Source organism: Camelus ferus, chromosome 2 (genome assembly GCF_009834535.1).
Source record: "Camelus ferus isolate YT-003-E chromosome 2, BCGSAC_Cfer_1.0, whole genome shotgun sequence".
Lineage (NCBI taxonomy): Eukaryota > Metazoa > Chordata > Mammalia > Artiodactyla > Camelidae > Camelus > Camelus ferus.
The window spans coordinates 72,766,912-72,793,409 of NC_045697.1; the positions used below are offsets into that span (position 1 = coordinate 72,766,912).

A 26,498-nucleotide genomic window follows, 5' to 3' on the forward strand; every position below is an offset into this window, starting at 1 on the left:
CTGCAACATATGGTTGCTTGATACATGTTAACCTCACTCCCATTACTGTTGCAGCACACTCTCATTGGGTTGCTTTTCCACAGATTCTGTCCTTTGGTGCTGTAATTCCTCTATTTGCGTTCTCTTGTGGAAGTCTGAATCTCAGTGTATAAATTCACCCTGTTATGTAACTCAAATGACCAAATAGTCATTGATTACAGTTGATTATAGTTAGTTATAAAGTGGAACACGATGGAAGCCAGACTGAGCAGAACTGTGGTTGGAGAAATTAAATGGGTTATACCAGTTGAATCTTGAGGCAGCTGAAGTCAGTACACTAATCCAAAGAGAGTGGCAAGCTCAACTGAGATCTGGACATTTGTTCTAAGCATGAGGATTAATATGCAGCCATAGCGGATTCCCCAAATCAAGTAGGCATTGAAGTTTTGAGCCAATACTATACTCATAACAGAACCCTAGACTATGATAGCCAACATAGAAACTGCTTATGGGATATCCCTCTCTATTCCATGTGACTGACAGTTATTGAGAGGAAATATGGCCTTGGACACCCAAAAAGGCAAGAAGAGTTCAAGGAAAAGGTCATTCCTAATAAGGCATGACATAATGGTTAGGAGCATGGTCCGTGGGGCCAGATTACCTGGGTTCAAATCTTAGTTGTACTACTTATAGTGACTTTGGGAAACTTGTTTAACTTCTCTCTGATTAGATATCCTCGTCTGTGAGATAGGGATGGTAATGTTATCTACTTCATAACGTTGTGGCAAGAATTTAATAAGATTAATAAGTATTAAGTGCTGTGAAAAATGCCCTGCATATAGTTGACACTCAACAAATATTTGCTATATTATTATTACTTCCACTAGGTAGGGAAACCAAGATAAATAAGAGTCCCAAAGATGGATTCAGTAGATTCTTTAGGTGAAAGAAGAAGAAAATTCAGGAGAAATTTGCAGCCTGAAAAACAACTCAGGAGGACTTATGTGGCACAGTGACAATCACATTAAGTTAGTGGGGCTGAGGTTGTACAGTTGACCTTTGAGCAACATGGGTTTGAACTTAATGGGTCCATTTATACACATTTTTTTCCGATAAATATATTGGAGATTTGTGACAATTTGAAAAAGCTTGTAGTCAAATCATATAGCCTGGAAGTATTGAACAAATTGAGAAAATGTTAGGTATCATGAATGCATAAAATATAGGTAGGCATATGTAATCTCTCATTACATAGGCATAAGGTGAGTGATAGTTAATATAAAATTAATAATGCGTTAGTTTTCTTACTGTTTTATAACTTTGCTTTAAAATTACATTGCTGTATAGTATGCCTCGCTCATAATTGGGGAAACTCCATTATCAGCCTATTATCACATTTTAAAAAGTAACAATATTTCCAATACTGTATTATGAATATGACTGTAATACTCTATGCCATAAAATTTGTAAAACGATTCATTTGTTAGCGTATTCGCTAGGCCACCCTGAGGCAATAGTATCAGTAGCCCTAGGCTACCATAAACAATCTGTATTGCTGCTTTTTCATTATCAATGCATGCATGATTCCTCATACCTGTAAATACATATAAATTTCTCTTCATATTATCTTTTCATTTTTGAAGTTTAGTGTTAGTAATACATATAACATCTACAGTGCTTTGTATCATATGAGATAATATTGATGTTGGTACTGACAGGAAGACTATTCATCTTGTAAACAGACTTTGTAAACTTATGGTATTGATAAATACAATACTGTAAATGTCTTTTCTCCTCCTTATGATTTTCTTAATAACATTTTCTTTTCTCTAGCTTACTTTATTGTAAGAATACAGTATATAATACATATAATATACAAAATATGTATTAACTGACTCTGTTATTGATAAGGCTTCTGTCAACAGGAGGCTATTAGTAAAGTTTACGGGGAGTCAAAAGTTACACATGGATTTTCGCTGCACAGGGGTTAGTGCTCCTGACCCCCGTGTTGTTCAAAGGTCAACTGTACATCTATTCCTGAGTCAGGACTGGCTGAGGAACAGGGTAGATATGATTCAGCATACAGACCATAGTGATGCTCCCTGGAGAGGCTGAAGAAGGCAGGAGTTTGTACCTTGCAGTATTCTTGCTACCATCCTGCAGACTCTTCCAGGGAGCCAAGGAAACACTTTTGTCCATTCTGTGACCTCAAATCACACATAATCTCATGCAGCCTTCTTTAGTTCTACTTTAAATTAATCTGCAGGATCAGTCAGCTCCTTTGAATTATTATAAGCCTAAATTTAAAAGAAGAGAAAACATTTTACTTAGATGGATTTGTAGTATTTTGTTTCTTGGGAGTATTTTTGGATTTTGCAACAAGTGAACATTATGTTCTACATAAAAGGGCAATGCTGAACAGTCTAAATTAGGTAATGCTAAGTAAACAGCTTTTGTACAGTCTCAATACAGATATAATATGTAAATTTCAGAAAATTTTTATTATTATGAATATAGTTGAGATTCTAGCGTTTATGAACCACCATTGATGATATCATTAAGGTACAGCATTACTTTCTCAGGTGGTTTGACTATAAAAAGTGTTTAAGTTACATTATAAGTTGGCAACTGTTGTCATACACATTGTTAAAAAAGTCTAATATTTTCAGATTTCACAGGAGAACTGGAACTGTAATATCAAGCATTCCACATTTTAGATTTAATTTGGTAGTTCTTTGTAACATTTGTTTTGCTAATCTTTGGTATTTATCTCCTTTTTTAAAAATTTTGCTTTGGGTAAAACTTAAAAAAAATCTTTTATTTTGTATAAAATCCATAGTTTGCCTTTGAGACACAGAATTTCTTCTTTGGCTTCTCTGTTCTATATGTGTATCAGATCACTGAGGTTTTCAAGCCTGAATTGTACATAGAATAAATTTATCTGAAATAAATTTATTGGATCAAGTCAGCTGATATGGTCCAATGGTGTGATTTACACTTTCACATATACATCACTGTATTTCTAATGATCCGAATGTCTAACACAGATACCTAATAGAGTATAAAGAAAATTTTAGATTCCTTGATCATTTAAGGCTTCTTTCCTTTCTTGCGCTAGTGTGCCCATACTCTAACACAAGTTATGTACTTTTTTTCAGAAAAATTTTAAGAAGAAACTTGAATATTTTGGGCTACAGATTTTAATTTCCTCAGGAAGTACTATCCTCACAGACACCTCAAATATTTTTGAGTTATGACTGTAATATTGATTTATAATATTTAAGCAATGATAAAATATTTTCAAATCTCTGTGATGGCATTTTGAAAATTATCCTGTTCTTTGGTACCTATACATAGATTTTTTGGGGGAGAATACTTTATTGAAAAATCTTTTCACTTTTAAAGTTCAAATATTATTACATAATATTATATTTGCATAATACTATATTTGAAGCCACAACGCCTAGATTAGAATTTGAGCTCCACCACTGGTGTGATCCATCTTGGTACTGTTACTTCATCTTTCTAAACTTCAGTTTTATATTGTAAAGTGAGTGTAATAATAGTACTTATTTCACAATATTGTTTTGATGATTATATGATTTAATATATGTAAGATAATTAGGATAGTGCTCAGAGCACATAAGGGCTACAGAATTTTTTTTTCATTATTATTATTTGGGAAGGCTTAGGGGAAAAGGATATGAATTATAAACCTGTGGAAGGAATTTCCTACAGAACAGTGTTACAATAATCTCCTCTAGGAAAAGGGTACTACGAGTCTCACTATGATTAGATTTAATATTGATGTACAGTGAATCAGAGAAGAATTTGCATTCATCAGTATGAGATGGTGAGAAGAATGTTTTAGTATCTAAATAATAACTGGTATATTAAATTCTGCTCCTTAATAAGGCAAAATACTGGAGAAGTTATAATTCTGTGCTATTCTCATTAGTAGGTCTTAGGTAAAATAAGCCAATGAGAGCTAAGCTCCTAATTCTGCTGCAGCAGAGGGAAATGGATAGACTACTCAGGGAAGTGCCTACTCCTGATGAGCACCAATCAGGAACGTGGGGAGAAATGTAAGATACCGGGCCCTATCAGGACTGGGACTCCTGCAGTACACAGCACCATTATGTGCTCTGAGATCTAGCTTGCCTTTGATCACTTCCTCCATAAGAAACAGATGTGAGTACAGGAGGAGTGACACAGGGTCCAAAAGGGGGCATTTACATTATAAACATGTCTAGTTATTTCCATCCCAACGAAGAATGCACAAAAGTTGAAATCGTCTGTTATCTTGGAGTCAGAGATGGAAGAATAGAGGGATGATGTATCCCACTTTTCTTTTTTCTTTTAAAAAAAACACTGTACCCAATGTACTGCACTTCAAGGTTATTAACTGGGTTGCACCATGCTAGGGTGCTGGGGGAGTTAGACAGCCTAGTTCAGAAGTCATTTCTTCAGGTACGTTTTATTTTGTAAAGCATGTCAAAATGTGATACACGTTTGTCTCGAACAGGTATCTCAAAACCTACTCATATGCCCTACCCACCAAAATATTTCCTTTGTTCTTGATTGATATTATCACTATCCATCCATCTGCTTTGAAGGCTGTAAATCTCTGAAATTCTATTCAAGTTCTTTCTGCTTCATTCTCTGTATCAAATGCATAATTCAGTCTACTATGTGCCAGACACTATTCTGGGAAGTAGGGGATGCATCAGTGAAAAGAAGTCGACAGCAACAACAAAAACAGTATCTGTCCACATAGTGCTTATTTCAAGTGGGAGAAGACAGATAAATTTACAAATAAATACATACTTTAACATGGTGGAATATGATTATGTATTGTTATGTTATACTATGTTATTATGATTTGTCTCAAATTTTATTGTCGTGAATAACTCTTTAGAAGTAAAAGTAAAAAAAATCTGGAGTCGAAACTGAAAGAGTGTTGAAAATGAGTAGTATCAGCATAATACACTACAGTGGACTGAAAAGGGCCAGAAAAAAACAAAAACATGATTTTGTCATTTATAGAAAAAATCTTAAGCCTTGGGAAATTTAATTACAAAAACATTTATCAGACGCTTACTAGTTATGTAGTCGTTTTTCCCAGATATTTCTTGAGAATATCCTGGACACTGGGACAAAATAGTAAACAAAATAATGTCCCTGCCCTTAATAGAGTTTTACATTCTGGTGGAGGAGACAGATAAATAGCCACCCCTCCTCGTTTCCAAACCATTCTGTTTCCTTGTTCAACCACAGATTATTGTGTTTTAACTGGTCTCAACTTTATCATCACATTGCCACCAGTTATCTTTCTAAAATAATACTCCCAATGCTCGTAATGTAGTTAATAATTACATTCCTCTGCTTATAAGTATTTGGATACCCTATCATCTGCCATATGATTTCATTCACATTCTGGCCCCTATTTATTTTTCAGCCTTATAACCTGTGTAACACCTCCTTCCAGCTGACACTCCAGCTTTCAGCTGAAGAATTGCTCATATTTCATTAGGAAAATGAGAACAACCACTCAGAAGTGCTTTCATCTTCTAAGCTCCATAGCTGTAACCCCATCTCTGTATAAGACCATGTGTCATATTCTATATCTTCCTTTAAAGCCTATAAATGGCCAGTACTTCTGCTTGTGGTACAATCCCAGCTTCTCTCATTTTTTCAAGACCTTTTGAAATAATTACATCATAATTTACTCCTTTTCTAGTGGATTATTTCCAACTGTATTTGATACGCTCTTATGACATTCACTTAAAAACTGTATTCATTGATTCCACGTTCCCCTAAATATTTTATCCATTTTTCAATACATTGTTGTCTTAACTGGCTCTCTCCATTCTTCACCCACCATTTGCTTATCAACCCACTCCATTCTGGATTCTATTTCTTCCACTTCATGGAAGCCTCCTCCTGTCCCTTCCTTCTCTTCCCCATCTCTTCTATTTATTTTGCCAAGAATGCCAAAAACAACCAAACTGCCAAATTCAGTGGACCTTATCTGTACTCATCTTGGTCAACTACTCTATAGCATTCAATATGATTCACCACTCATTAAAAACTTGACTCCTGAGGCTAGTTCTCTTTTTTGGTCTCCTTGTGCTGATGGCCATTCTCTTCTGTCTGAGATCACTGTTATTCACCCCTTTTAGCTGGGCGATTTCATTTAGTCGCGGTGATTTTAATGCTAATAATTTTGAAAATAAATAAACATATATATATATTTGCCTGTCCACACTCTGAGTTCCAGGTTTATATATCCAACTGCTTATATATCCGGCAGCTCACACTCTCTATTTGTCTATGAGCACACACTGAGGAGAGGTCATGTGAAGGCAGAGTGAGAAGGCAGCCATCTGCAAGCCAGGAGGAGAGTCCAGAAACTGAATCAGTCAGAACCTTGATGTTAGATTTCTACTTTCCAAAACTGTGAGAAAATAAATTTCTGTTGCTTAAATTCTAGTCTGTAGTCTAGTGGTATTTTGTTATGGCAGTCTGAGCAGACTAATACACCAATATATTGGTCTGTTACAATAATGAATATATAATATCAACAGTTTTTGTTATTGAATCTTAAAGTTTGCAAATTTGTCAATAGATTTATGAAAATTGACTTTCTTTGTATATTTCTACTTAATATACTGTGTTGCCAGATTTATCAGTTTGCTCATAATAACTGAAGAACACTTTTTGTTCATTTTAATTTAAAAGTTTTGTCACCAAAAGCAACAAATACAAAGCTAGAAAACTACCCTGTCCAAGATTTTCTTTCTGGTCTGGAGGACTTGGGGATGACTGTTCAATCCCTTTAAAAATATTAGCTCAACAAATTGAGTTGGGATTGTATGTGATTCAGGGGAAGAATGCATAGGGGTAAAGGGAAGTCTTCCTGGCTTATTTCTCTTTCTTTCTTTCTATTTTTAATTACTATGATTTATTTTCCCCCTTTTTTATTGAAGTATAGTTAGTTTACAATGTTGTATCAATTTCTGGTGTACAGCATCTATTTATTTAAATCATGAGATTGTGAAGCTCCATTTCACTCTCTTCATAATGAATTGCCTCTCCTGTATTCTATAAATTATTAATATGGAAGCATACTTACAGTTTACTTTTTGTTTCTTTACATTTATCACTTTGGAGAATGTTTCTGCTGTGAATATAATAGTTAAATTTATTTTACTTCTTATATAAATACTATAGAGGGAAATTGTTTTCATTTTTTCCTTTCCAACCTTATTTTTATTATGAGGGAGAAGATATTTAAACTTTCCCCTTATTTTCTGTTATTTTATTTGTTAAATATATAACCTTGGTAAACATTTGGTAATTCTGTTGCTCCCCATATCATATTACTCAAAGAAACCCTGCCTGTGAATATGAAAGAACACCAGTATCAGCCCATATTTTTCTAGCTTAATAACTTGTCTGCTCTACTCAGCCTTCTCTATCCTACAGGGCCCCATCTGCAGTCTAACAATATTGATGATCAAATCTACAAGGGGTGGTTTAAACTGCAAAGCGGAACCTGGAACTGAGCCAGAGAGTAGCCAATATGCTCTGAGACATCTCCACGACATAGAAAAGAATGTTTTCCGAAGAACATTTCTATTACCTTGCTGAAAGATAGTCTAGAAGCTCCTGCTCTAAGTGGTTCTGGAGGGCCATAGTAATAAGTTAGATGATTGTAAACTTGCAATAAAAATGACCTAGTTTAGGCCCTCATAGTGACTGCATGTTAGATATCAGGAAAGTGGAATATTTCTTACACTCAAAAAAGGAGACCATTTGCTCTCTGTATAATTTGTTAACTTTTTCATCTGGAACTCCTTTCCCCCTTAATTTTTGCTGTTACCATATCACTGTGCATGGCAATATGAGTATTTGCATTGATATCTTATCAATATAGGATGGTACCAAACTTGAAATCATTGTTTTCAACATTTATGAATCGTGATCTGAGAAATAGTTCATTTTTTAGAAATTTCAGTTTCTTCTTTTGTAAAATCCTCCTTCTCAGGATTGTTGTGGAGATTAAACAAGACAGTGCATGTGAAAGTATCTGACACAAAGCATCAAATAGTATGGAATTGGAAAGGCAATGTTAGGTTAGAAGAATTCCCTAAATTTGTAGAATATCTATATTCATAGTTGTCTGATGTATTATTCTTGAATTACTTGGCATTTAAAAATCAAAGGGTAATAGCTTACATCTTTGATAAAATAAGGAGTAGCATGTATATTTTAAACTTTAAAAGACAAATTTACCTAAATCAGTTAAAGCAAGATAATTAAATTTAAGGTGTTTCTTTAACATGGACAAAGTTATTTATTTAGTGTTAAATTTATTGAAGACATTTAGAGATAATTAATCTCAGTGACAGTTTTTATTGCTAATGAATTATCTGTAAAATATAAGAGGAAAAGAGAGGCTTGATTTGATTATATAGAATAATTAAAAACAGAATATAATAGTAATATTGGTGATTATAGTCTTAATTCTCCCCAAACAGCTGTCTCTTACCTGAAAGCATCTTTACTCTTGGTTTTATGTATTCTCTATTGTGATAGATTATTAATTGTAGAAATAAAGTAGACATTGCTAACCCCCCTCCATTGAATCCATTAATATGATTCTCATAGTTTTGATTTAAAATATTTTTAAAATTATAATAGTTACTGGTGTATGGTTATAAAATTCTTAGTAAAATTGTTTTAATTCAATGGGATTAAGAAATCCTTTTATCAGTTTTACATTGGGAATTAAGAAAAAAATTGCTGTGATAAATACTGGAGAGGATGTGGAGAAAAAGGAACCCTCCTACACTGCTGGTGGGAATGTAGTTTGGTGCAGGAATTAGGGAAAACAATATGGTGATTCCTTAAAAAACTAAAAATGGTTTTACCATATGACCCAGCAATCCCACTCCTGGACGTTAATTAACTTTAATTTAAAAAGATATGTGCACCCCAATGTTCATAGCAGCACTGTTTACAATAGCCAAGACATGAAAATAACCTAAACATCCATTGACAAGTGACTGGACAAAGAAGTTGTGGTATATTCATACAATGGAGTACTACTCAGCCATAAAAAATAATAAAATAATACCATTTGCAGCAACATGGATGGACCCGGAGATTGTCATTCTAAGTGAAGTAAACCTGAAAGAGAAAGAAAAATATCATATCACTTATATGTGGAATCTAAAAAAAAAGACACAAATGAACTTATTTATAAAACGAAACTCACAGGCATAGAAAACAAGCTTATGGTTACGGGGGTTGGGGGAAGAGGGTGGGAAGGGATAAATTGGAAGTTTGAAATTTGCAGATACTAACTACTATATATAAAATAGAAAGCAACAAGTTTCTTCTGTATAGAACAGGGAATTATATTCAATATCTTGTAGTAACCTATAATGAAAAAGAATATGAAAACAAATATATGTATGTATATGTATGACTGAAACATTGCACTGTACACCAGAAATTGACACAACATTTAAACTGACTATACTTCAATAAAAAAATTAAAAAATAAAAATTTTGCCAATATGCCCAAACCCCTATCATTTAATCATGCAGTTTTGTTTACTGCACCTTTTAGACATCTCTCAACTCTGATTCCACTACCATCATTGTTTACTCTTCTCATTGATCCTTTACCTTAACTATATAAATTGTAACTTTACTATTTTGTCTTCCTATAATCTTTTCTGCTCCAATCCCTGCTCCACAATGTAACCAGTCATTTAAGAAATGAGATCATATATATTCTTTCTTTAATACCAATTAATGGTTCCTAATATCTAGAAGAAAAAGCCTAAACTTCCTAGCACTGTGTAAAAAAAGCCTTTACACTGTCCCCAGCTTTCATTATTGATGTGTCCCCAACACCCAGTACCTAGTGCATTTTCAATGACTGAATGAATGGACCTCCCATCTTAGGCTTCTTCTGCCTCCACACCCTCTGACCCATTCCCACACTTGATGGACATTTAGGTTGCTTCTGTGTCTTGGCTATTGTAAACAGTGCTGCTATGAACATTGGGGTACATATGTCTTTTCGAATTAGAGTTTTTGTCTTTTCCGAATATATGCCCAGGAGTTAGATTGCTGGATCATATGGTAACTACTTTTAATTTTTTAAGGAACTTCTATTCTGTTTTCCATAGTGGCTGCACAAATTTACATTCCCACCAATAATGTAGGTTTCTCTTTACTCCATACCCTTTCGAAACAGCATTTATTATTTGTACTTTTGTGTGATGGCCATTCTGACTGGTGTGAGGTGATACCTCACTGTAGTTTTGATTTGCATTTCTCTAATAATTAGCAATGTTGAACATATTTTTACTTTTCTTTTTGTTCTTGTGGATATAAAGGCTACATGTAGAACAGGTTTTAGAATTCACTTGAAAGTGAAAACTGAGGGAGCTTGATTTCTGATTAAATTTCAGGTAGTTAGCTTTGTGTGATAAAAGGTTTAGAAACTGTCAGTTTTTTATCCATTTCTACCTTTTCTGATATATTTAGTGACTATAGAACAATTCAAGTAGATAGTGAAAATGTAGTGGTATTTTGATAAACACCTCACTAGCAAAACACTTAGGGAAGTAAAATAATTTAAGTTTCTTATATAACTTTGCAGTGGCAGGCAGAATGATGCCTACCCCCTAGTCCCGCAGTGTTCTCATCTTAATCTGTGGACTGTGAGTATGTTATGTTACACGGCAAAGGGGAATTGATGCTGCAGGTAAGAATTACACTTGGGTTGCTAATCAACTGACCTGAAAGAGGTTTTCCTGGATTTTATCTGGGTGAACCCAATTGTAATCACAAGGGTCCTTTAAATGTGGAGGAGGGAGACAGAAGAGTCAGTGTCAGAGTGATGTGATGTGAGAAATACTGAACTGGTCATTCCTGACTTTGAAGGAAGAGGGCCACAACCAAGAAATTCAGGCTGACCTCTATCAACTGGAAAAGGCAAGGAAATGGATTCTTTTCCAGATGCTCTGGAAGCCACTCCAACATCTTAATTTTTAGCTGAGTCCTATTTTTGATATATAACTTCTAGAAATGTAAGATAATAAATCTGTGTTCTTTAAAGCTGCTAAGTTCTAAGTTTGTGGTTATTTCTTATTATAGCAATAGGAAGTCAATACACTTGGCTAAGAGACTTTGTTTAATTCTTGGCTAAACAACTTGAATTCTTTATACCTGAAATACTGATATAAATTCATATCTTCAGAGTCTGTACGGCTGGTCTTTTTGCTTTCTGCACTAATATAAAAACATTGCTTGTATTACAGGAAACCCTACCCTCTGCCCCATTAACTTTTTAATGAGAAGCATATTTTACTTTCTTCTCAATTTCTTTGAAATTTCGTAGCTAGTTCTCAGGAGTTCTTATATTTTTTCCCTTCAACTCAGAACAGAAAGTCTTGCATTGGGATTGTTCTTTGTTCCATCTCCCCTTCATACCTCCATTTCTACTTAGCAAAGCTTTTGCCATGTTAATGAAATTCAACTAAAATGTACTGCCTCCTGTAAGAATTTTTAAAATTGTGGTAAAAATATGTAACATGAGATTTACCGTCTTACCCATTTTTAAGTGTTAAAACACTGTTCATAGTGTTAACTTCATCCACGTTGTTGTGCAACCTATCTCCAGAACTCTTTTCATCCTGCAAAACTGAAACTGTATCCAGTAAACAGGTCCCCTCTCCTTCCCCCGGCCCTGACCACTGGCAGCCACCATTCTATTTTCTGACTCTGGAGTACTGCCTCGTTTTTGAAATATTCCCCAATTACTCCAATCAGAAGAGGTATCTTCCTCTCTGTGTAATTCTAGCAGTGGACTTCACTAGGTTCTCATGTATTGCCACATTTTAATACACCTTGTGTTGTTTTCCTTCTGTTCTATGCACCAGATCCACTCTCCCTTCTTCAGCCTGTCTGCATCCTAGGCAACTGACTTGTATGCACTGCCTCTATGGGCTCCTCTGTTTTCTGGCCTCCAATGGCGGCATGAGTAGGAGATTAGGAGAGGGGAAAGTGAGTGAAGTATTTGCTTCGGAGAACCCTTGCTCAGCCACAGTGGGCTGGCTGCCTCTCTCCACTCTTGGCTTGTGTCGTGTAGCCTACTACATAATCTCTCTCCTCTGCTTGCTTCCTTTGCCCCTTAGGACTGAGGTTGATGGTAATAGCCCTCTGCTATTACCATCACTAGAGGTACTATACCATCTCTTCTGATTTTCCTATACCCCGTACAAACTTTTGTAAATAGTTCTTTGTTACCCGACTGTAGTGAGCTGTTGATTCTCTGCTGGGACCATGACTTTTAAAGCTTTCAAGTAATGTCCTTATCATACTTGTTTTGTTCTATCTCTGTTCCTGTCCTCAGTCTACTGTTCCTGTTTTGAATCAGGAAGACTTGCCAATAAAGAAAGGAAAGGGTATTGAAAAAGTCCCCAAAGTAGACTCTTTCCTTGGGTAAAATAACAAATTAAAAAGATGAAGGGCTCACAGTTGGGATTAAGCCATAGGTAATGGCATTATATTTTACCCCTCAAAGTCTTTAGAAGAATTTAGTAAATTCTGTCTATAAGAAAATATACAGCTCCTTACCATCCTCTTTTTAAAATGACTTGTCATATAGTCTCTCTATATTTTTTTTTGATAAAATTTATTTTCCATTTTCTAGCTATTTTCCTCAATAGAATTTTCACAGAAAATTCAAGTTTGCCTTTCAGGGAAGACATTACTACATAAGTTTTTCTTTTCTAGGAGATGTAGTTTTCAGGAAATGACATTCTTAAGAATCACATATTCATGTAATTTAATCATAAAATTTTATTTAGTTAAACATGACACAGAATCACTCTCTGACAACTTTTCTAAGAATTTTATGACTCTCATTTCAAATTTCTTTTTTCTGAAAGATATAAGCTTTCTCCAACAACGTGGTCTATCTTCCTAACAGTATTCCACTTCTGCTCTTGGACTTGCTGAAAAGGCACAAAAGACTTTCCATCAAGAACTGGTTCCTCTTTGGGCTTTGCCAATTGCAGGGCTGCCATCTCTGTTATCACCAAGAGGATCCTAAGACACTTGGGATAGAGGAAAGGTTTTCAGTTGGTTCAAAATCTTCCAGTTTCTAATTAGGATCTTCCTTGCCATTAATCCTCAACGCCTGGATGGAATCCCAGTTCCTCTTGTTCATAAACTCTTCAGATGTTCCTCTGATTTTACTCTTGGCAGTGAGGTCAATGAGCCTGCCTGCCTGCCTTCCCTCCTTCCTTCCCTCCTTTTGAGACTTTACATGTTCTGATTTTATTCTTGGCAGTGAAGCCAATGAGGCTCATCGGTTACCCAGGACTAATGAAGCCCGATAATGAAGAGGACTGGTTAGTCATATGAGTGGCTTGACTAGGGACTGGTCAAGCAGGGGATGTACAAAGAGCAAGAGAACAGCCATCATGAGTGGCCTGACCATACATTCCACCCCTCCGTACCTTGTACAACCCTTACAATCTTGGTCCACAGTTCTTCTGCAATATCCCTGGGGTCAGGTATGTAGAGGTGCATTGCAATCAAGTACCACATATGCAATACAGACACTAGAAGCTAAAGAGTATCAAGAGTCCAAGAGGTGGGCAAACTTTTGTCACAAAAGGACTTCTTTTTATTGTACACATGGGGGCTGATAAGAGGATTGTAGGTTTACTTGTAAACTACCATGGTCAGCTTTTCACCCTAAATAGCCACTTAAACATATAGCATCTCTAATAAAAAATTACACTTTTCAGTCACCCCCATTTTCAGACAGTATCTGGAATGACAAGATAAAAAATAACCCCAAAGAAAAGGTCTTCTAAGGTGATATTTAAAACATTTTCTTTATGATGATATTATGATTTATATACATTTAAAACATGATACTTAAAATATTTAAAACTTAGAGGAAAAAATTCAAGTTTCCCAAACTGTTTTTCAAGATAAGATAATGATTTCTTTAACAAAATATTTAACAAAACATTGTCTTTTTATCCTCATTACTCAGAAAGAAAACCAAAAAGCCTGAAGGCTTCTATTAGAAGAATATTAGGTTGGGAAAGATACTACATCTCCCTGAAAGATGCATCCAAATCCACAGCCTTATGAGCTAAGCATAATTATTAGTTGTGAATGAAATCTGATCTTTAAACATGGGTAGTTTTTACTTCTCACCTGTCCTTGCATTATTTTCTAAATTTGTTTTATTTTATTTATTTTTTAATAGAAGGTTTGATCAGTGCACATTTGGCAATACTAAATGGGAGATTAGTAAGTTGGCCTATTAGAGGGTTTAAAATTTTTTTATTCAGATATAGCGACAGAATAAAATTCACCTAAGTGTACAATTCAGTGAGTTTTAAAAAAGATACAAAGCACATATATCCTAAGCATACAGTTCAATAAATTTAAAAAATATGTATATGATATGTAGTCACTAATCAAGATATGAAAGATTCCTGGCACTTCAGAGACTTTCTCATGCCACTGTCAAATCAGTAAGAATATCAACAAGGAAACCATTTTTCTGACTTTTATCACCTTTGGTTAGTTTTGCCAATCCTTGAACTTCAAATAAATGAAATCATACCATATGAACTCTTTTATGTCTGGTTTCTTTGACTAAACATGACTTCTGTGGGATTTATTTATGTTATTACATGTAGTAATACATTGGGAGAAGGCAGAAATAAAGTTGGGTACTTGCTCCAAGAAAAAAAAAATCACATTGATAAAATCCACAGCTTTTTACTGTTTTTACAGAGAATGAAAGGGACCACACATACTTGGAGAAGATGACAAGGGATCAACACAGGATGTGATTAAACAGCTGCTGAACAGTTCTGATTGTTCTAAAAGCAGTGATGAAAATTAATAGCTTGTACATTGAGAAGTCCAGTAGGCATTTTCATTTCTAATATTGATGAGATTTTGAATTGGAGTCTTGACTTCAGTACTTAAATTTCCCTTGTCTAGCGCTATAGAAAATGTATTTCTTTCCATAAAATTACCCCAGATATTAAATTTAATTATTTTTTGTTTGAGTTCTCATAAGAACTCCATATTTATTTCAAAACGGAGTGTTGTTACTTCAGCCAACACCTACTAAGTGTAATGTTTTTGAGCAACATAATGATGACAAACCAGGCAACTTAATGGTCTCATAATTCAGACTTGAAGTAGCCCAGAGTGAACATTATATGATACCACATCCTCAGACTAAAGAAGACCATAAGTAAATTGTCAATTCTAGGTTTATTTTCTTTCTCTAGGTATATAGCTCAGAAAATAATTGCAATTTTGACTTTCATAGGGGTTTTGATTGCTCTGTATCTATTGGAAAGCATTTTCAGCTTTTCACAGCTCCATTATAGATAAAGGGGAGAATGCAGGACAGCAATTTGAGAACAATATGCATGACTGGATGGAGCTAGTGGCAAGATGTGCTAACACTGTACAGTATAAAAGGCTAGTATAAAAATATATAGTGTAGAGATCATTGAGTCTAACTCCCTTCTTTTGAAGCTCTTTGTAATGCTTGTAACGGAACTGCAGAAACAAACTAGAAAAACTAAAAGAAAAAGAGAAAATGATCACTTTAAATTCTTTTTTCTTTGTCATTAATCAAAATATCAGGGCATATAAAACCAAAAATATTTCTTGAGCACTTCTGAGTTTTCAACTGTTATTTCTGTTAATTAATGATGATGATTGGAATGTATTAAATAATCATTAATTGTCAGACACTGTTTTAAGTACTTTATGTAGATTTTCTCATTTGAAATTTCTGTTGTTAGCAGAAGCTTCCATAGACATTCCTGTAAGAATAATAATGTTATGATCAAACAGACAACATCTGAGTTGCCCCACAAAATTTTGAGTAATCATTAATTTTTTCAACAAATATTTATTGAGTGTTAGCTATATAGGACATCCTGTTTAAATTCTAGGTAGATAGGAAAAAGTAAACTTCTGTCCTTATGTACCATATATTCTGGAAAGTGAGTCAGGAAATAAATAAGTATATAACATGATAGGTAGCAATAAATGCTGTAAAAGAAAGTAAAATAGAGTGATGGCATAGTGAGCGTTGGGGTTGCTGTTTCAGGTAAGTTCATGAAGAACTTTTTTTTTTTTTCTGCGAGGTGCCTTTTGAGTAGAGGTGTAGATGAAGCAGAGGAATGAATATTTAGGGTGAGAGGTTCAGAGGAGAAGGCACAGCAAGTCCAAAGACTCTGAGATTGGAATGTACAATAAGGCCAGGATGGCTGGAGGGGAGTGGCCAGGGAGAAAGTGGTAGGAAGTGAAGTCAGAGAGGCAATCAGGGGTCAGCTGATCAAAGGCTTTGTGGGTCAGGATCACATAGACACATGCACCTTCAACTGCCTTTCCCCTCTTTTGTTTCTTTGTAATTGTTTGGGAAAATCACATTCTAGTTAAATATAAATCTCAATTTGCTTCAAACCTGAACTGCTTCTGCTGAAACTTGGAGAAAAACAAAAAATATTATTCTAACTGATCTCACTTTAAATCCATGGTCACCAGCCTCAGGTGAATGGGATCAAGAATTCTGACATGCACTTGTGAAGTATGAGGTGTTTATTACAAATTTAGGGGGAGGTGTAGAGTTGGATAAAAAGTAAGGAGTGTGGGGTGGGACATGTGGGTTGGTGGTAAAAATTTGGCAGTCATGTCTGTGCAAATGGCATGTGAGTGAATAACATGGCTAGAAAGTAGTCTAAAGACCAGTCCTCAGACCAAAATTTAGTCTAAACAGAAGATGCAGCAAAAGAGGCTAACAGAGTAATGAGCAAATCAGCGGTTTGTGATGACCTAGAAGTCAAGTGAAGACAGTGTTTCAAGTAGGATGAAGTGATCAATTATGTCAAATAGTGCCAAGAGTTGAGTAAGAAGGGATTGATCATTAGATTTGGCAATATGGATGGCTCTGAAGGGGAATGTGTAATTGGGACAAGTTCGAGAGGGTGTGGGAAGTGGAGAGGTGGAGTGTGCAGGTTTGGACAACCCTTTCAAGGAATGTTGTTATAAAGGGGGTCAACAGTAGAATTATAGTTAGAACAACATATGGAATCTAGGGAGGGATGTTTGTTAAATGGGAAATATTATAGCATGTACATATGATGATTATAATAAGCCAATAAACTACAGGAAAAAAGTGATGATGAGAGAGAGGATATAACTTCAGAACCAAATTCTTTGAGTAGGCGAGAGGAGGTGTGATCCTGTGCTCAAGTGGAGAAGTTGGCCTTAGAATCCCTGAGAGTTTGCCTTTGTAATTAGAGAGAAAGTAGAATAAAAATGAATACAGATGAGGGTGGGTAGATAGATGAGGTAGTGGACATTTGTGGAAGTTCTCGTCTGATTGCTTCTTTTCTCTGTTACAAAGAGGTAACTCTTGAAATGTCATGAAGGAGGAGAGGTTTGGAGGTGGAAGGCATGGCATGGTCAATGGCCTGGGTCATTGAGCTATGTATGCTCAAGTAATTAGGAAATATTAGGTATGGAGAGAGCAAGATGATCATATGGCTGTGTCAGAAGATGAGGCTGGTATTCTTTGGTCTCCCAATAAAATGAGCAACACACAAAAGAAAAATAATACTTAATGCTACTAATACTTAATACTATTTCATGACATAGGATTAGTTTTTATCATTCAAAGAATTAATGATTACAACAAAGATAGTCTCAACTCCAAACCATTGACCATCAGCTGGGCACTGTGAAAAGAAATCTGATGTTATAGATAGAATATACCAACATTCATTAAATATGCACTCTTATTTTTAGTATTAGTGAATATGGGCCTATATGAGAGAAGATGCTAAGAGATGATTCATAATGTCTTAGGTCCTGGGTGTGGTGATGTCTCTAAAAGTAAGTGCTGCACTTCTGAAAGATTTCTTCCTCTTCTTCTTCTTTTTTTTTTTTAGTTTAGAGCAGTAAGATCTGAGGCATAAAAGGGCTCTGGAAATACGGTAATACTTCTGAAGAGACTTAGCTCTACACAACAGAAACCACAACATGGCTGAGGACGTAAACGGGGAGGGACCCTGTCACCAGCACACCATTGCTATCATCTTTAGTGTAAAATTCCACTGAAGGAGGATAAACAGCATCACTAGATTCAGCACGAGGAGAGTGGGATTTAAGGAGCTTCTCTAAATTTGACCTCTTAAATTCTGAAAAGCAAAGTGACTCATGCCCCTAGGAAAAAGACAAAAGAAATTTGGGAGTAGGACGTTCCTGGCTGCAAAACTACAAAACAGAAATATAATTGTGAACCTTTCCAGGCAGCTCACTCTTTCCTGGGCCAGTTCCACCTTTGTGGAAATAGCCAAACAGATGGCCAGATGGAGCAGGCCCTGTTCAAAGCAGAAAGATGAAAAATAAACAGGAGAGAACCCACATAGGATCTATAAAAACAAAAGGGGAAGTAAAATGAAGAAACGTACATAAGCAGAAGGCATATTGAAATTTAAAGGTGATGATTTTATTGTTTAGTCATATATTGTAGTCAGGCCTCATTAACAGTGCTTGGGGGTATATGCTGAGAGTGGGCTTTAGAGCAGGGACATTTTTTTGCTAATTGTTCTCGGGTATTAACTAATCGTCCATTTTTTATATATTAAAAAGACAAGTCTTATCTAAATCTCTTCATTTCAAACCCCTGCTGTGTCCCCAAATCAGCTCAGGCCAGACCTTGTAGTCTGCAAGGGAAAGGGGTATGATCTGTCCTTCCCCCCTTTTCTACCTGTTCTTCCATTCCCTCCTCACCTCACTCCACCTTTCACCTCCAGCGTCAGGCTGGGGAGCAGCCCAGGAGGAAATGGTACGTTATTTGACTGTAGGCCTTCTGCCGGCCAGCTGCATGGAAGTGCGCTTCTCTCTGTGGGGCCGTTTTGTGGGTCCTGGAGAGCTGCACCTGCCCTGCTTGGACCTGTGGTCCTCTGGTTTCTGCTGCACTGACCTCCACCAGCTTCTCATGGCTTTTGTCCAACAGCTGTGGAGGTGGCATGTGCCATGCTGCTTCTTTCTGCAGGTTATCCACAGCAGGTTATTATCCTGGGAGGGTGTCCTTGATCAAGCCTGGCTGTATTCCAGAGCATCTGTTTTGGTCTGTAGAAATTATGCATTATTATGCTTCTCTACCAAGCTCTGGAAGTTCAAGCCTCTCCCCTGTGTAAGGAGAGGATATTATTAGGCCTGGGACCTTGAAAGTTGCAATATACTAAAGTGGTCATGTCTGTTATACTTAATAATTATATCTTTGTTATGATTCAAGAAATATTTTCTCTTCGTTTGTGAGATGTACGATTAGCCCACTCAAAGCATCCACTACAGAAAGTAAATAACTTCAAATGAGGGCAATACTGTGAAACAAAACCCTTCTTTCACACACATGGGAGAAGAAAATGCAATTTAGGAACAGACATGGAAGCTTGCAATTCTTATTAAAACTCAATATCAATATGTACTAAATTGCAGAGCAGAGGATATGAAAAGCAGAGTAGGAAAACATTTTCTGTCAGTGTACTTAGCTAAACTTAAGGAGAAAGATAGAATCTTCTATTGGTGAACAATGGAAGAGAGCAATCTTGATCTATAGGAGTGCATATTGGGCCACATATATTAATTATCAAGCCAACAAATGTGTAGATAAGTGGCAGTCTCAATTATGGTCCACTTAGGAACAATTAATGATAAAAAGAGAGAATTAACTAAACTACATATTTCTATAATTACATGGTAGGCTTAATTCTCTGTTGTATCTTTGGAGATATGTGCTTGCAGCAGGCTTTGTATATTTTGGAAGTCAATTGGAAGGTGCCAGAGAGACATCACCAGAATATCTCAAACTCCCAGATCCTATGATGCCTAGAATTTCACTATTGTGTAGTTGCTTTTTCTGGATTGAAGGCTTGCTGTCTCTAGTGAGAGGCAGTGGAATTCTTTAAAAATAAACATTAAATCACAATATCTTTAGCTAGATTTTAGCATATTTCTGACTTCTTTCATGAGGACTACAGATATTAAAAGACTACGGTAAATTCACAAGGGAAGGACCTCTGCAAAGGGAAATGATATAAAAAGGAAAGCTGTAATTTACTCACAACTTTGCCTTCTTTCTTACAAGTCAGGGGACAGTGCCCTGCTTTCCTAGCCATCAGATTTTGTCATCACTCAAGACTCAGAGCCACGAGTAAAACTCCAGGGTGTGTAGAGTTTAACAGTCTTCATATTCTTTCCTAAAACCAGAAAAGTACTGGGGTGTGGTGCATTGTACTGGACTGGAAAGTATATTCAAATATAGGCTGATAGAGAATATGAATAGAGGTAGAGAATTTATAACATGACATTTATTTTTCCAACTATTTAAAATATGAGTGCATATATGCAAGGACAAGATCATTATGAGAAAAAGAAAGGTATTAAGATAGAGGTAATAATTTTACTTTTTGGAAACTGCTTAATTTTAATTTTTTTTAACAAGAAAACAAGAAAAATATCTGGGGATGATGCATAAGGAAAACTGAAATTCTCAACAGGCTCAGTTTACAGAGCAAAAAAAATCACTATATTAAATTCACTTGTATAAAGGAAAGGGCAGGACAACTAAATATTTCCCAATAAAATTTGATTCCGTTTTTTTTTAATTTTTTGAACTGTAAGAGCATAGATAGGAAAAATCAAAAAGGCTGTTTCAGCATGGGTCATGATTTCTTATAGAAGTGTTTAGAAAAATAAATATTTTGAGATATCTGCTCCTGGAGTTCAGTTTTATTTTGTAGTTTTGTTCCAACTCAGATATTAAGGTATAAAATAATTTAAATTCTGATTTCCAATATATGAGTTGCTATGGTAACATGTAAGAAAGCATCTTAAAAACAGTCTGCATAGGAGAAGTGGATTCAAATCTTCTTCTAAAACATGTAAGCATTTCCTCCAACAATGAATGAGAGTCCTCTTGCTCTGCATCTTCACCAGCGATTGTATTGTCAGTTTGGGGATCATAGTCATTTTAATAGATGTGTGTGTAGTTGTATCTCGTTGTTTTCATTTGCAGTTTCCAGTTAGAAATGATAGTGAGCATCTTTTCATGTATTTGTTGTATGTATATCTTCTTTGGTGAGCTGTCTGCTCAGATCTTTTCCCTATTTTTAGATTCAGTTGTTTTTGTATTGAGTTTTAAGATTTTTTTGTGTGTATATTTTGAATACAAGAGTCTTTTTTTTTTTTTTTTGTAATTTTGGATGTAAGTTCTTTATCAGATATGTGTTCTGCAAGTATTTTCTCCCAGGTTTTGACTTGTCTTCCCATTCTCTTTACAGAGTCCTTTGCAGAGTAGAGTTTTAAACTTGATAAAGCCTAATGTCAATTTTTTCTTTCATGGATCATGTTTTTGGTGTATGTAAAACTCATTACCAAACTCTGGGTCATGTAGATTTTCTCCTGTGCTTTCTTCTAGAAGTTTTGTCGTTGTGCATTTAACATTTAGACCTAAGATAGATTTGGGGTTAATTTTGGTGCACAGTGTAGACTTGTAAGTTTTTGACTTGAGCAACTAGCTGCATAATGGTAACAGTCACTAAGATGAAGAAGACCGAGAGAAAATCAGTTTGGAGGTTGGAGGTTAGAATCAAGAAGTTCAGGTATGGACACATTATATGATCCTAATTGACAAATATATGGCTATGTCAAGTAGGAAGATGAATAGAGAAGAGTCTAATTCTAGATTTCCACATTCTAATAATATCAGAAAGTTCAAGAATCTGATTTAGATCTAACTAGCACCTTGAACTCAGTTCTTTCTCACCTCTTCTCTTTCCTAATGTATATTGAAACAAGGTTTCAACTTTCTATTTTCACAAATTTTGTTACTTATATAAAGTATGCACAAGTTAGTGTCTCTCCCATCTGAGTCCTGTTTTGGTGCTTAGGATGTGATAGAGAATCACTGACTGGTTAGTGAAATTTGACCTTGATGAAACTTGAACTGTGGGATAAAATCAAAGCTTCCAGGTACTGGAACATGTTTAACCCAGAGGCATAAATCATAAATAGTTTTGCTGTTCCATCTCCTGGTGAGGAAACAAAAGTGGAAGGATACCCAGTCAAACTGGCCAGGTGCTTTTGGATCAAAATTCTTTCAGCTCATGAGATTTGCTCTGAGGAATAAAGCATGTGTAAAGCATATGATAAGCACTCACTAAATAGTTGGTTCTCTCTTCTTCCCCACACATGCAACAAAGTGTACTCAACATCTGAAGAGCAGTTGCTCAAGTGGAAAAGAATGGCATAATAGATTTCAGGTCAATTTCATTAGTACAGTGCAAAATATGAGAAGTGCTAAAAGCTTAGCTGCAAAGATACAATGAAAGAAGTTTGCTGTTGGCAGCAACTGAATATATGAGGAGAATATTTTGGTACAATCATGGGATTCCTGCAGCTCAGTTATGAGTTCAAAGTAAAGGATAATTTGTGTTGCCATTTATATATTAAAGTACAGGGGTACTATTATTTAATTAATAAAATTGTAACAGATACTTGTATAGTTGTACCAATGATCTGATTTGTCACAGCTTCTATTTTTGAGGGGTCACTAGAACAACACAGGTTCTTTAACTACAACTTAGGTTGCTCCAGAGATACCCACTAGTAGAAGTAGTTTGAGAATGAAAAGATAAACTTCTATTTACCACATCAGTGAAAGAGCATTTTACAGTAAGAGCTCATCTTGTGTATCCCTGGGGCCTCAATTTTCTTCTGTATCTACCATACTCAAAATTTTATTTCCAGCTGAAGTCTCTTTTCTGAGCTCCATACCTGTATAGCTATGTACCCACTAAACTTCTCCACTTGAATTATTCACAGCCATCTTAAACTTAATCTGTATAAAATGGAGCTCGTGTTCTTGCTGTTTAAATTGCTCTTCAGTGTTCCCTATCTCGGCAAATTGCATGACCATTTCTATTCAGTTGCTCCAGCTGGAAGTTTATGATATAGCACCAATTTTCCTCTCTTCTTTACATCTATCTACTGCTTCCAGTTCTTATTATGACCAACAAGGCTTTGCATAAAATATCCCTTTCTCACTTTTTCAGTTAAAGTAGACTAAACTACTGCAACAAATAGACCTCCAAAAGTCAGGTTTCAAACAGTGGGAATTTATTTCTCACTCTTATAGCAGTACAGTATCCATATTCCAGGTGAGCAGGTGTTCTGCTCCACACTGGGTCACAGGCTGATGAACTCAGCAGTCTCCAACACTTGACTTTGAAGGTTGTTCTGGACGTTGCTTTCCATTGATGACTCCTGAAAGAGGAATACAGAGCATGAAGAAGCACACATGGGGTGTTTTATGGGGAAGGCATGGAAGTGGAACACCAATGGATAACACAGTTCATTCCTGTGGAGGCCAGGAAATGTAGTGCAGCTGGGCATTCATATATCCAGTAACTATGGAGACAAAGTGAGGAAGATCTTTGGTGAGTCACTAGCAGTCTCATCTCCATTTGTTGTCCTCTCCTTCTTCCTTCTCTGTTATCCAGAGACGTTGAGTTTTAGTTCCTTGATTGTTCCTTCTTTCCCTGAGGGTTTTGCACATGCCATTCTTTCTGCTTCATATGCCTTTCATCCCTTCTTTACAAGCTAAAAATTATTATACTGAATTAGGAATATTTTATGTTCCTGCTGAAAGTTGTTGTCTCCTTTGTAACACTAGGATAACTTATAATAATCCCTTCAATGGCTGTCTGCCGTGCTAGAGTGTAAGATACAGGAGTAAGGGAACTCTCAGTATTGTTCTCTGCTGAATCCCCAGTATCTGGCGCATAGCAGATGCTTAGTAATATTTCTTGAATGAATATATGGAGGATGAATAGATGGTTGGGTCAGTGGAAACATAGATATAGTAAGGGATGAATGGGAAATAAGCTGACACAACTGCACTGTGACACTGTTGGTTTTTCTCTATGAATGTTTTCTGCAAAAGTAGTGTAGGTGGTTGCAGAAAGAAAAATTGAGAAGATTGGTACAATTTGGGATAGTTAAAAAAGAAAAATGATAAAGGAAGGTTAATGAGTAAAAGAAAAAAGTTGTCCAACAATGTTGAGTATTTAATTAAACCACAACTCTGTAGTGCTAACTAACCATTATGATTTTCTCTAGCCTCAGTCATATAGTGTCAGAGAAAATGCATTTTGAAGACGATAATGGTTAATAATGGCTACAATATATTGATTCAGGTATGAGCTTAGTACTTTACATGTAATATTTCATGTAATATTTTCAACATTTTCCTTATTTTATAGATGAGGAAACTGAAGGTCCGAAAATTTATGTCCTAAGGATATGCAGTTATCAATCAGAGAAGCTTTGACTTGTGCTCCAGTCTGTCAGACTTCCAGCATGGAGATTTACAAAGCAGGCTGGCAGAGGTGTGACTGTCTCAGGAAATTAACAATAGTGCTGTGAAGATGTCCTTAAAGTGCTGGTTCCTAGGGTGTTTGAGCAAAGAAGGTATGCGGCTTCATGGATGCTTAGTGGGAAGAGACAGCGGTAGAGGTGTAAATATAGGTGTGTGAATTATGTTTTCAAATCTCAGACCAGAAAGTGAATTTAGGAAGAAGACAAGGCCCCAAATATGGACCTGAATAGTGTTTTGTCTGAGGGGAATGGGAGTGAAGTTTATTAGGTGGCTCTCTATGTGGACATTGTCTTTCAGAATAATGACAGGAATTGATTGCAGTCTTTTACCAAAGTCCTCACTAACGCGGTGGCATAAGAAAGTGGAGGGTAGTTGATGATAGTGATGAAGATGAGAAACATAGGATATAGTTGAATTTTTAGGGGCTCAAATAAGGAGCGATTTTCAGATGAATATCAAATGTAATGAGAATGAAATTGCAGTGGGTAAACAGGAGATAGATGAACATATCTTCTTTCTGTAAAGTATGGGAGAATTAACAGCTTCTTTTGAGGGCCTTTATGTCATTAGAGGAGAGACAGGTTATAGCAGGGCCAAAAGATGGAGGGGATGGATCATCAAGATGTTGTGTATTATAGAGAAGTTTCTTTGAAATGGAATGGGATTCTATGTAGTTCCAGTAAAAAGAGGTAGAAGTAGAATCAGCAAGGTAATGATAGCTCTGGGAGGGAGAAAATATAAATTAGATGGACGGGGGTGCAGTGTGGATTACAGATCAAGGGCACTAGACAGGCAAGAATACAGAGGAAGATGGGACATACTTGAAACTAACTAACTAGCCTCAGGTTTCCAGCTGGGGCTTTGATGGAACGTTGTTTTGTTACTGCTGAAAATTCAGATCCAAGCATTCTGGGGGAGCTAGAGAACACGAGGCGAATTGCAAAAAAATAAAATAGTAAGGGCTACTAGAGTGAGAAGAAACTTGGATAAAAATAGAAATTAAACTTTATCTAGGTGGAACACATTTTAAAAGAGGGTGGTAATTTGAGGGAAACATGAGAAAAATAACACAACCTCTTTATTTTATAAATTTATCATTTGTTACTCTTTAGTAACCAAGACAATCTTAATGTTCTCCTCAGCTTGGCTAAACTTTAGACAGCTTATTCCTGACTCTAGGCTCCACTCTCTCACCATTTCCTTAAAGACTGACTTTTTAAAAGTAGACTGTTTCCTAACTGAAAATAGGGGAATAATAACTTGAAATAGCTTAGGAGATTTGATTGTTCAGAGAAAAGTTTCCAAGCCAGCTAAAATTTCCAGAGACACTTTTCACAGAAAAATCAGAGAAGTATATATTCAAGTATTCTTCTTTTGCTGGGCATATAAGAATGCCACGGAGTATTTACAAAGTTAAGAGGAATAGAAGTGTGCCTTTGCCATTACCAGTATTGACCTCCCACCTTTCAATGAGTTATCTAAAGAGATGATTAAACCTTCCCCCAAGTGGGTCTCTGAGCACTTCTGTTGTGTTTGCCAAAGGGCACCACTGACTGTGCATTGTTTCCTCTAAAAGTCACCCTCTCCTTGATTCTTTGTCATAAGGGACAAATCAGGCGTTTAGCCAGTGCTAGACTGTGATAGTCTTCACCCTGTTTATAAAAGCAAATGTTGGGGTGATATATGTTAGAAAATTAACTAAAAGTGTGCTCAGTGAGACTGGAGATGGTCATTAGGAAGCTTCTTGGAATCCTTGTCTTGGAACACATGCTTCAAAGCGTGGGTTAGATATTTTATGGACTGTGTCACTGAGACAATCTTTATCAATAGACATTAATTCCCTTTCCAAATATTTTATTCTATTGAGAGAATGTGTATATGTACTAGATATTAATTTGAAAAAATAATTTAAGCATCAAGTATTTGTGAACATGTGAATAGATACTATAATGCTGATACGAACCCTGTCCTTAAAGAAATG

General features: G+C 35.9%; 2 long non-coding RNA genes across 3 annotated transcripts in view; one reads left to right on the forward strand and one right to left on the reverse strand.

Annotated features, from left to right (window-relative positions):
- The window catches only part of LOC116657632, a 347,184-nt gene that overhangs the window by 131,554 nt on the left and 189,132 nt on the right, over positions 1-26,498 (forward strand). The gene's annotated exons all lie outside the window — the stretch shown is intronic.
- Positions 11,538-22,360, reverse strand: LOC116657646. Its single transcript, XR_004312835.1, has 3 exons — positions 22,351-22,360; positions 19,064-19,066; positions 11,538-11,735 (listed from the first exon to the last, which is right to left on the reverse strand). It is a non-coding gene; the product is annotated as an uncharacterized LOC116657646 (long non-coding RNA).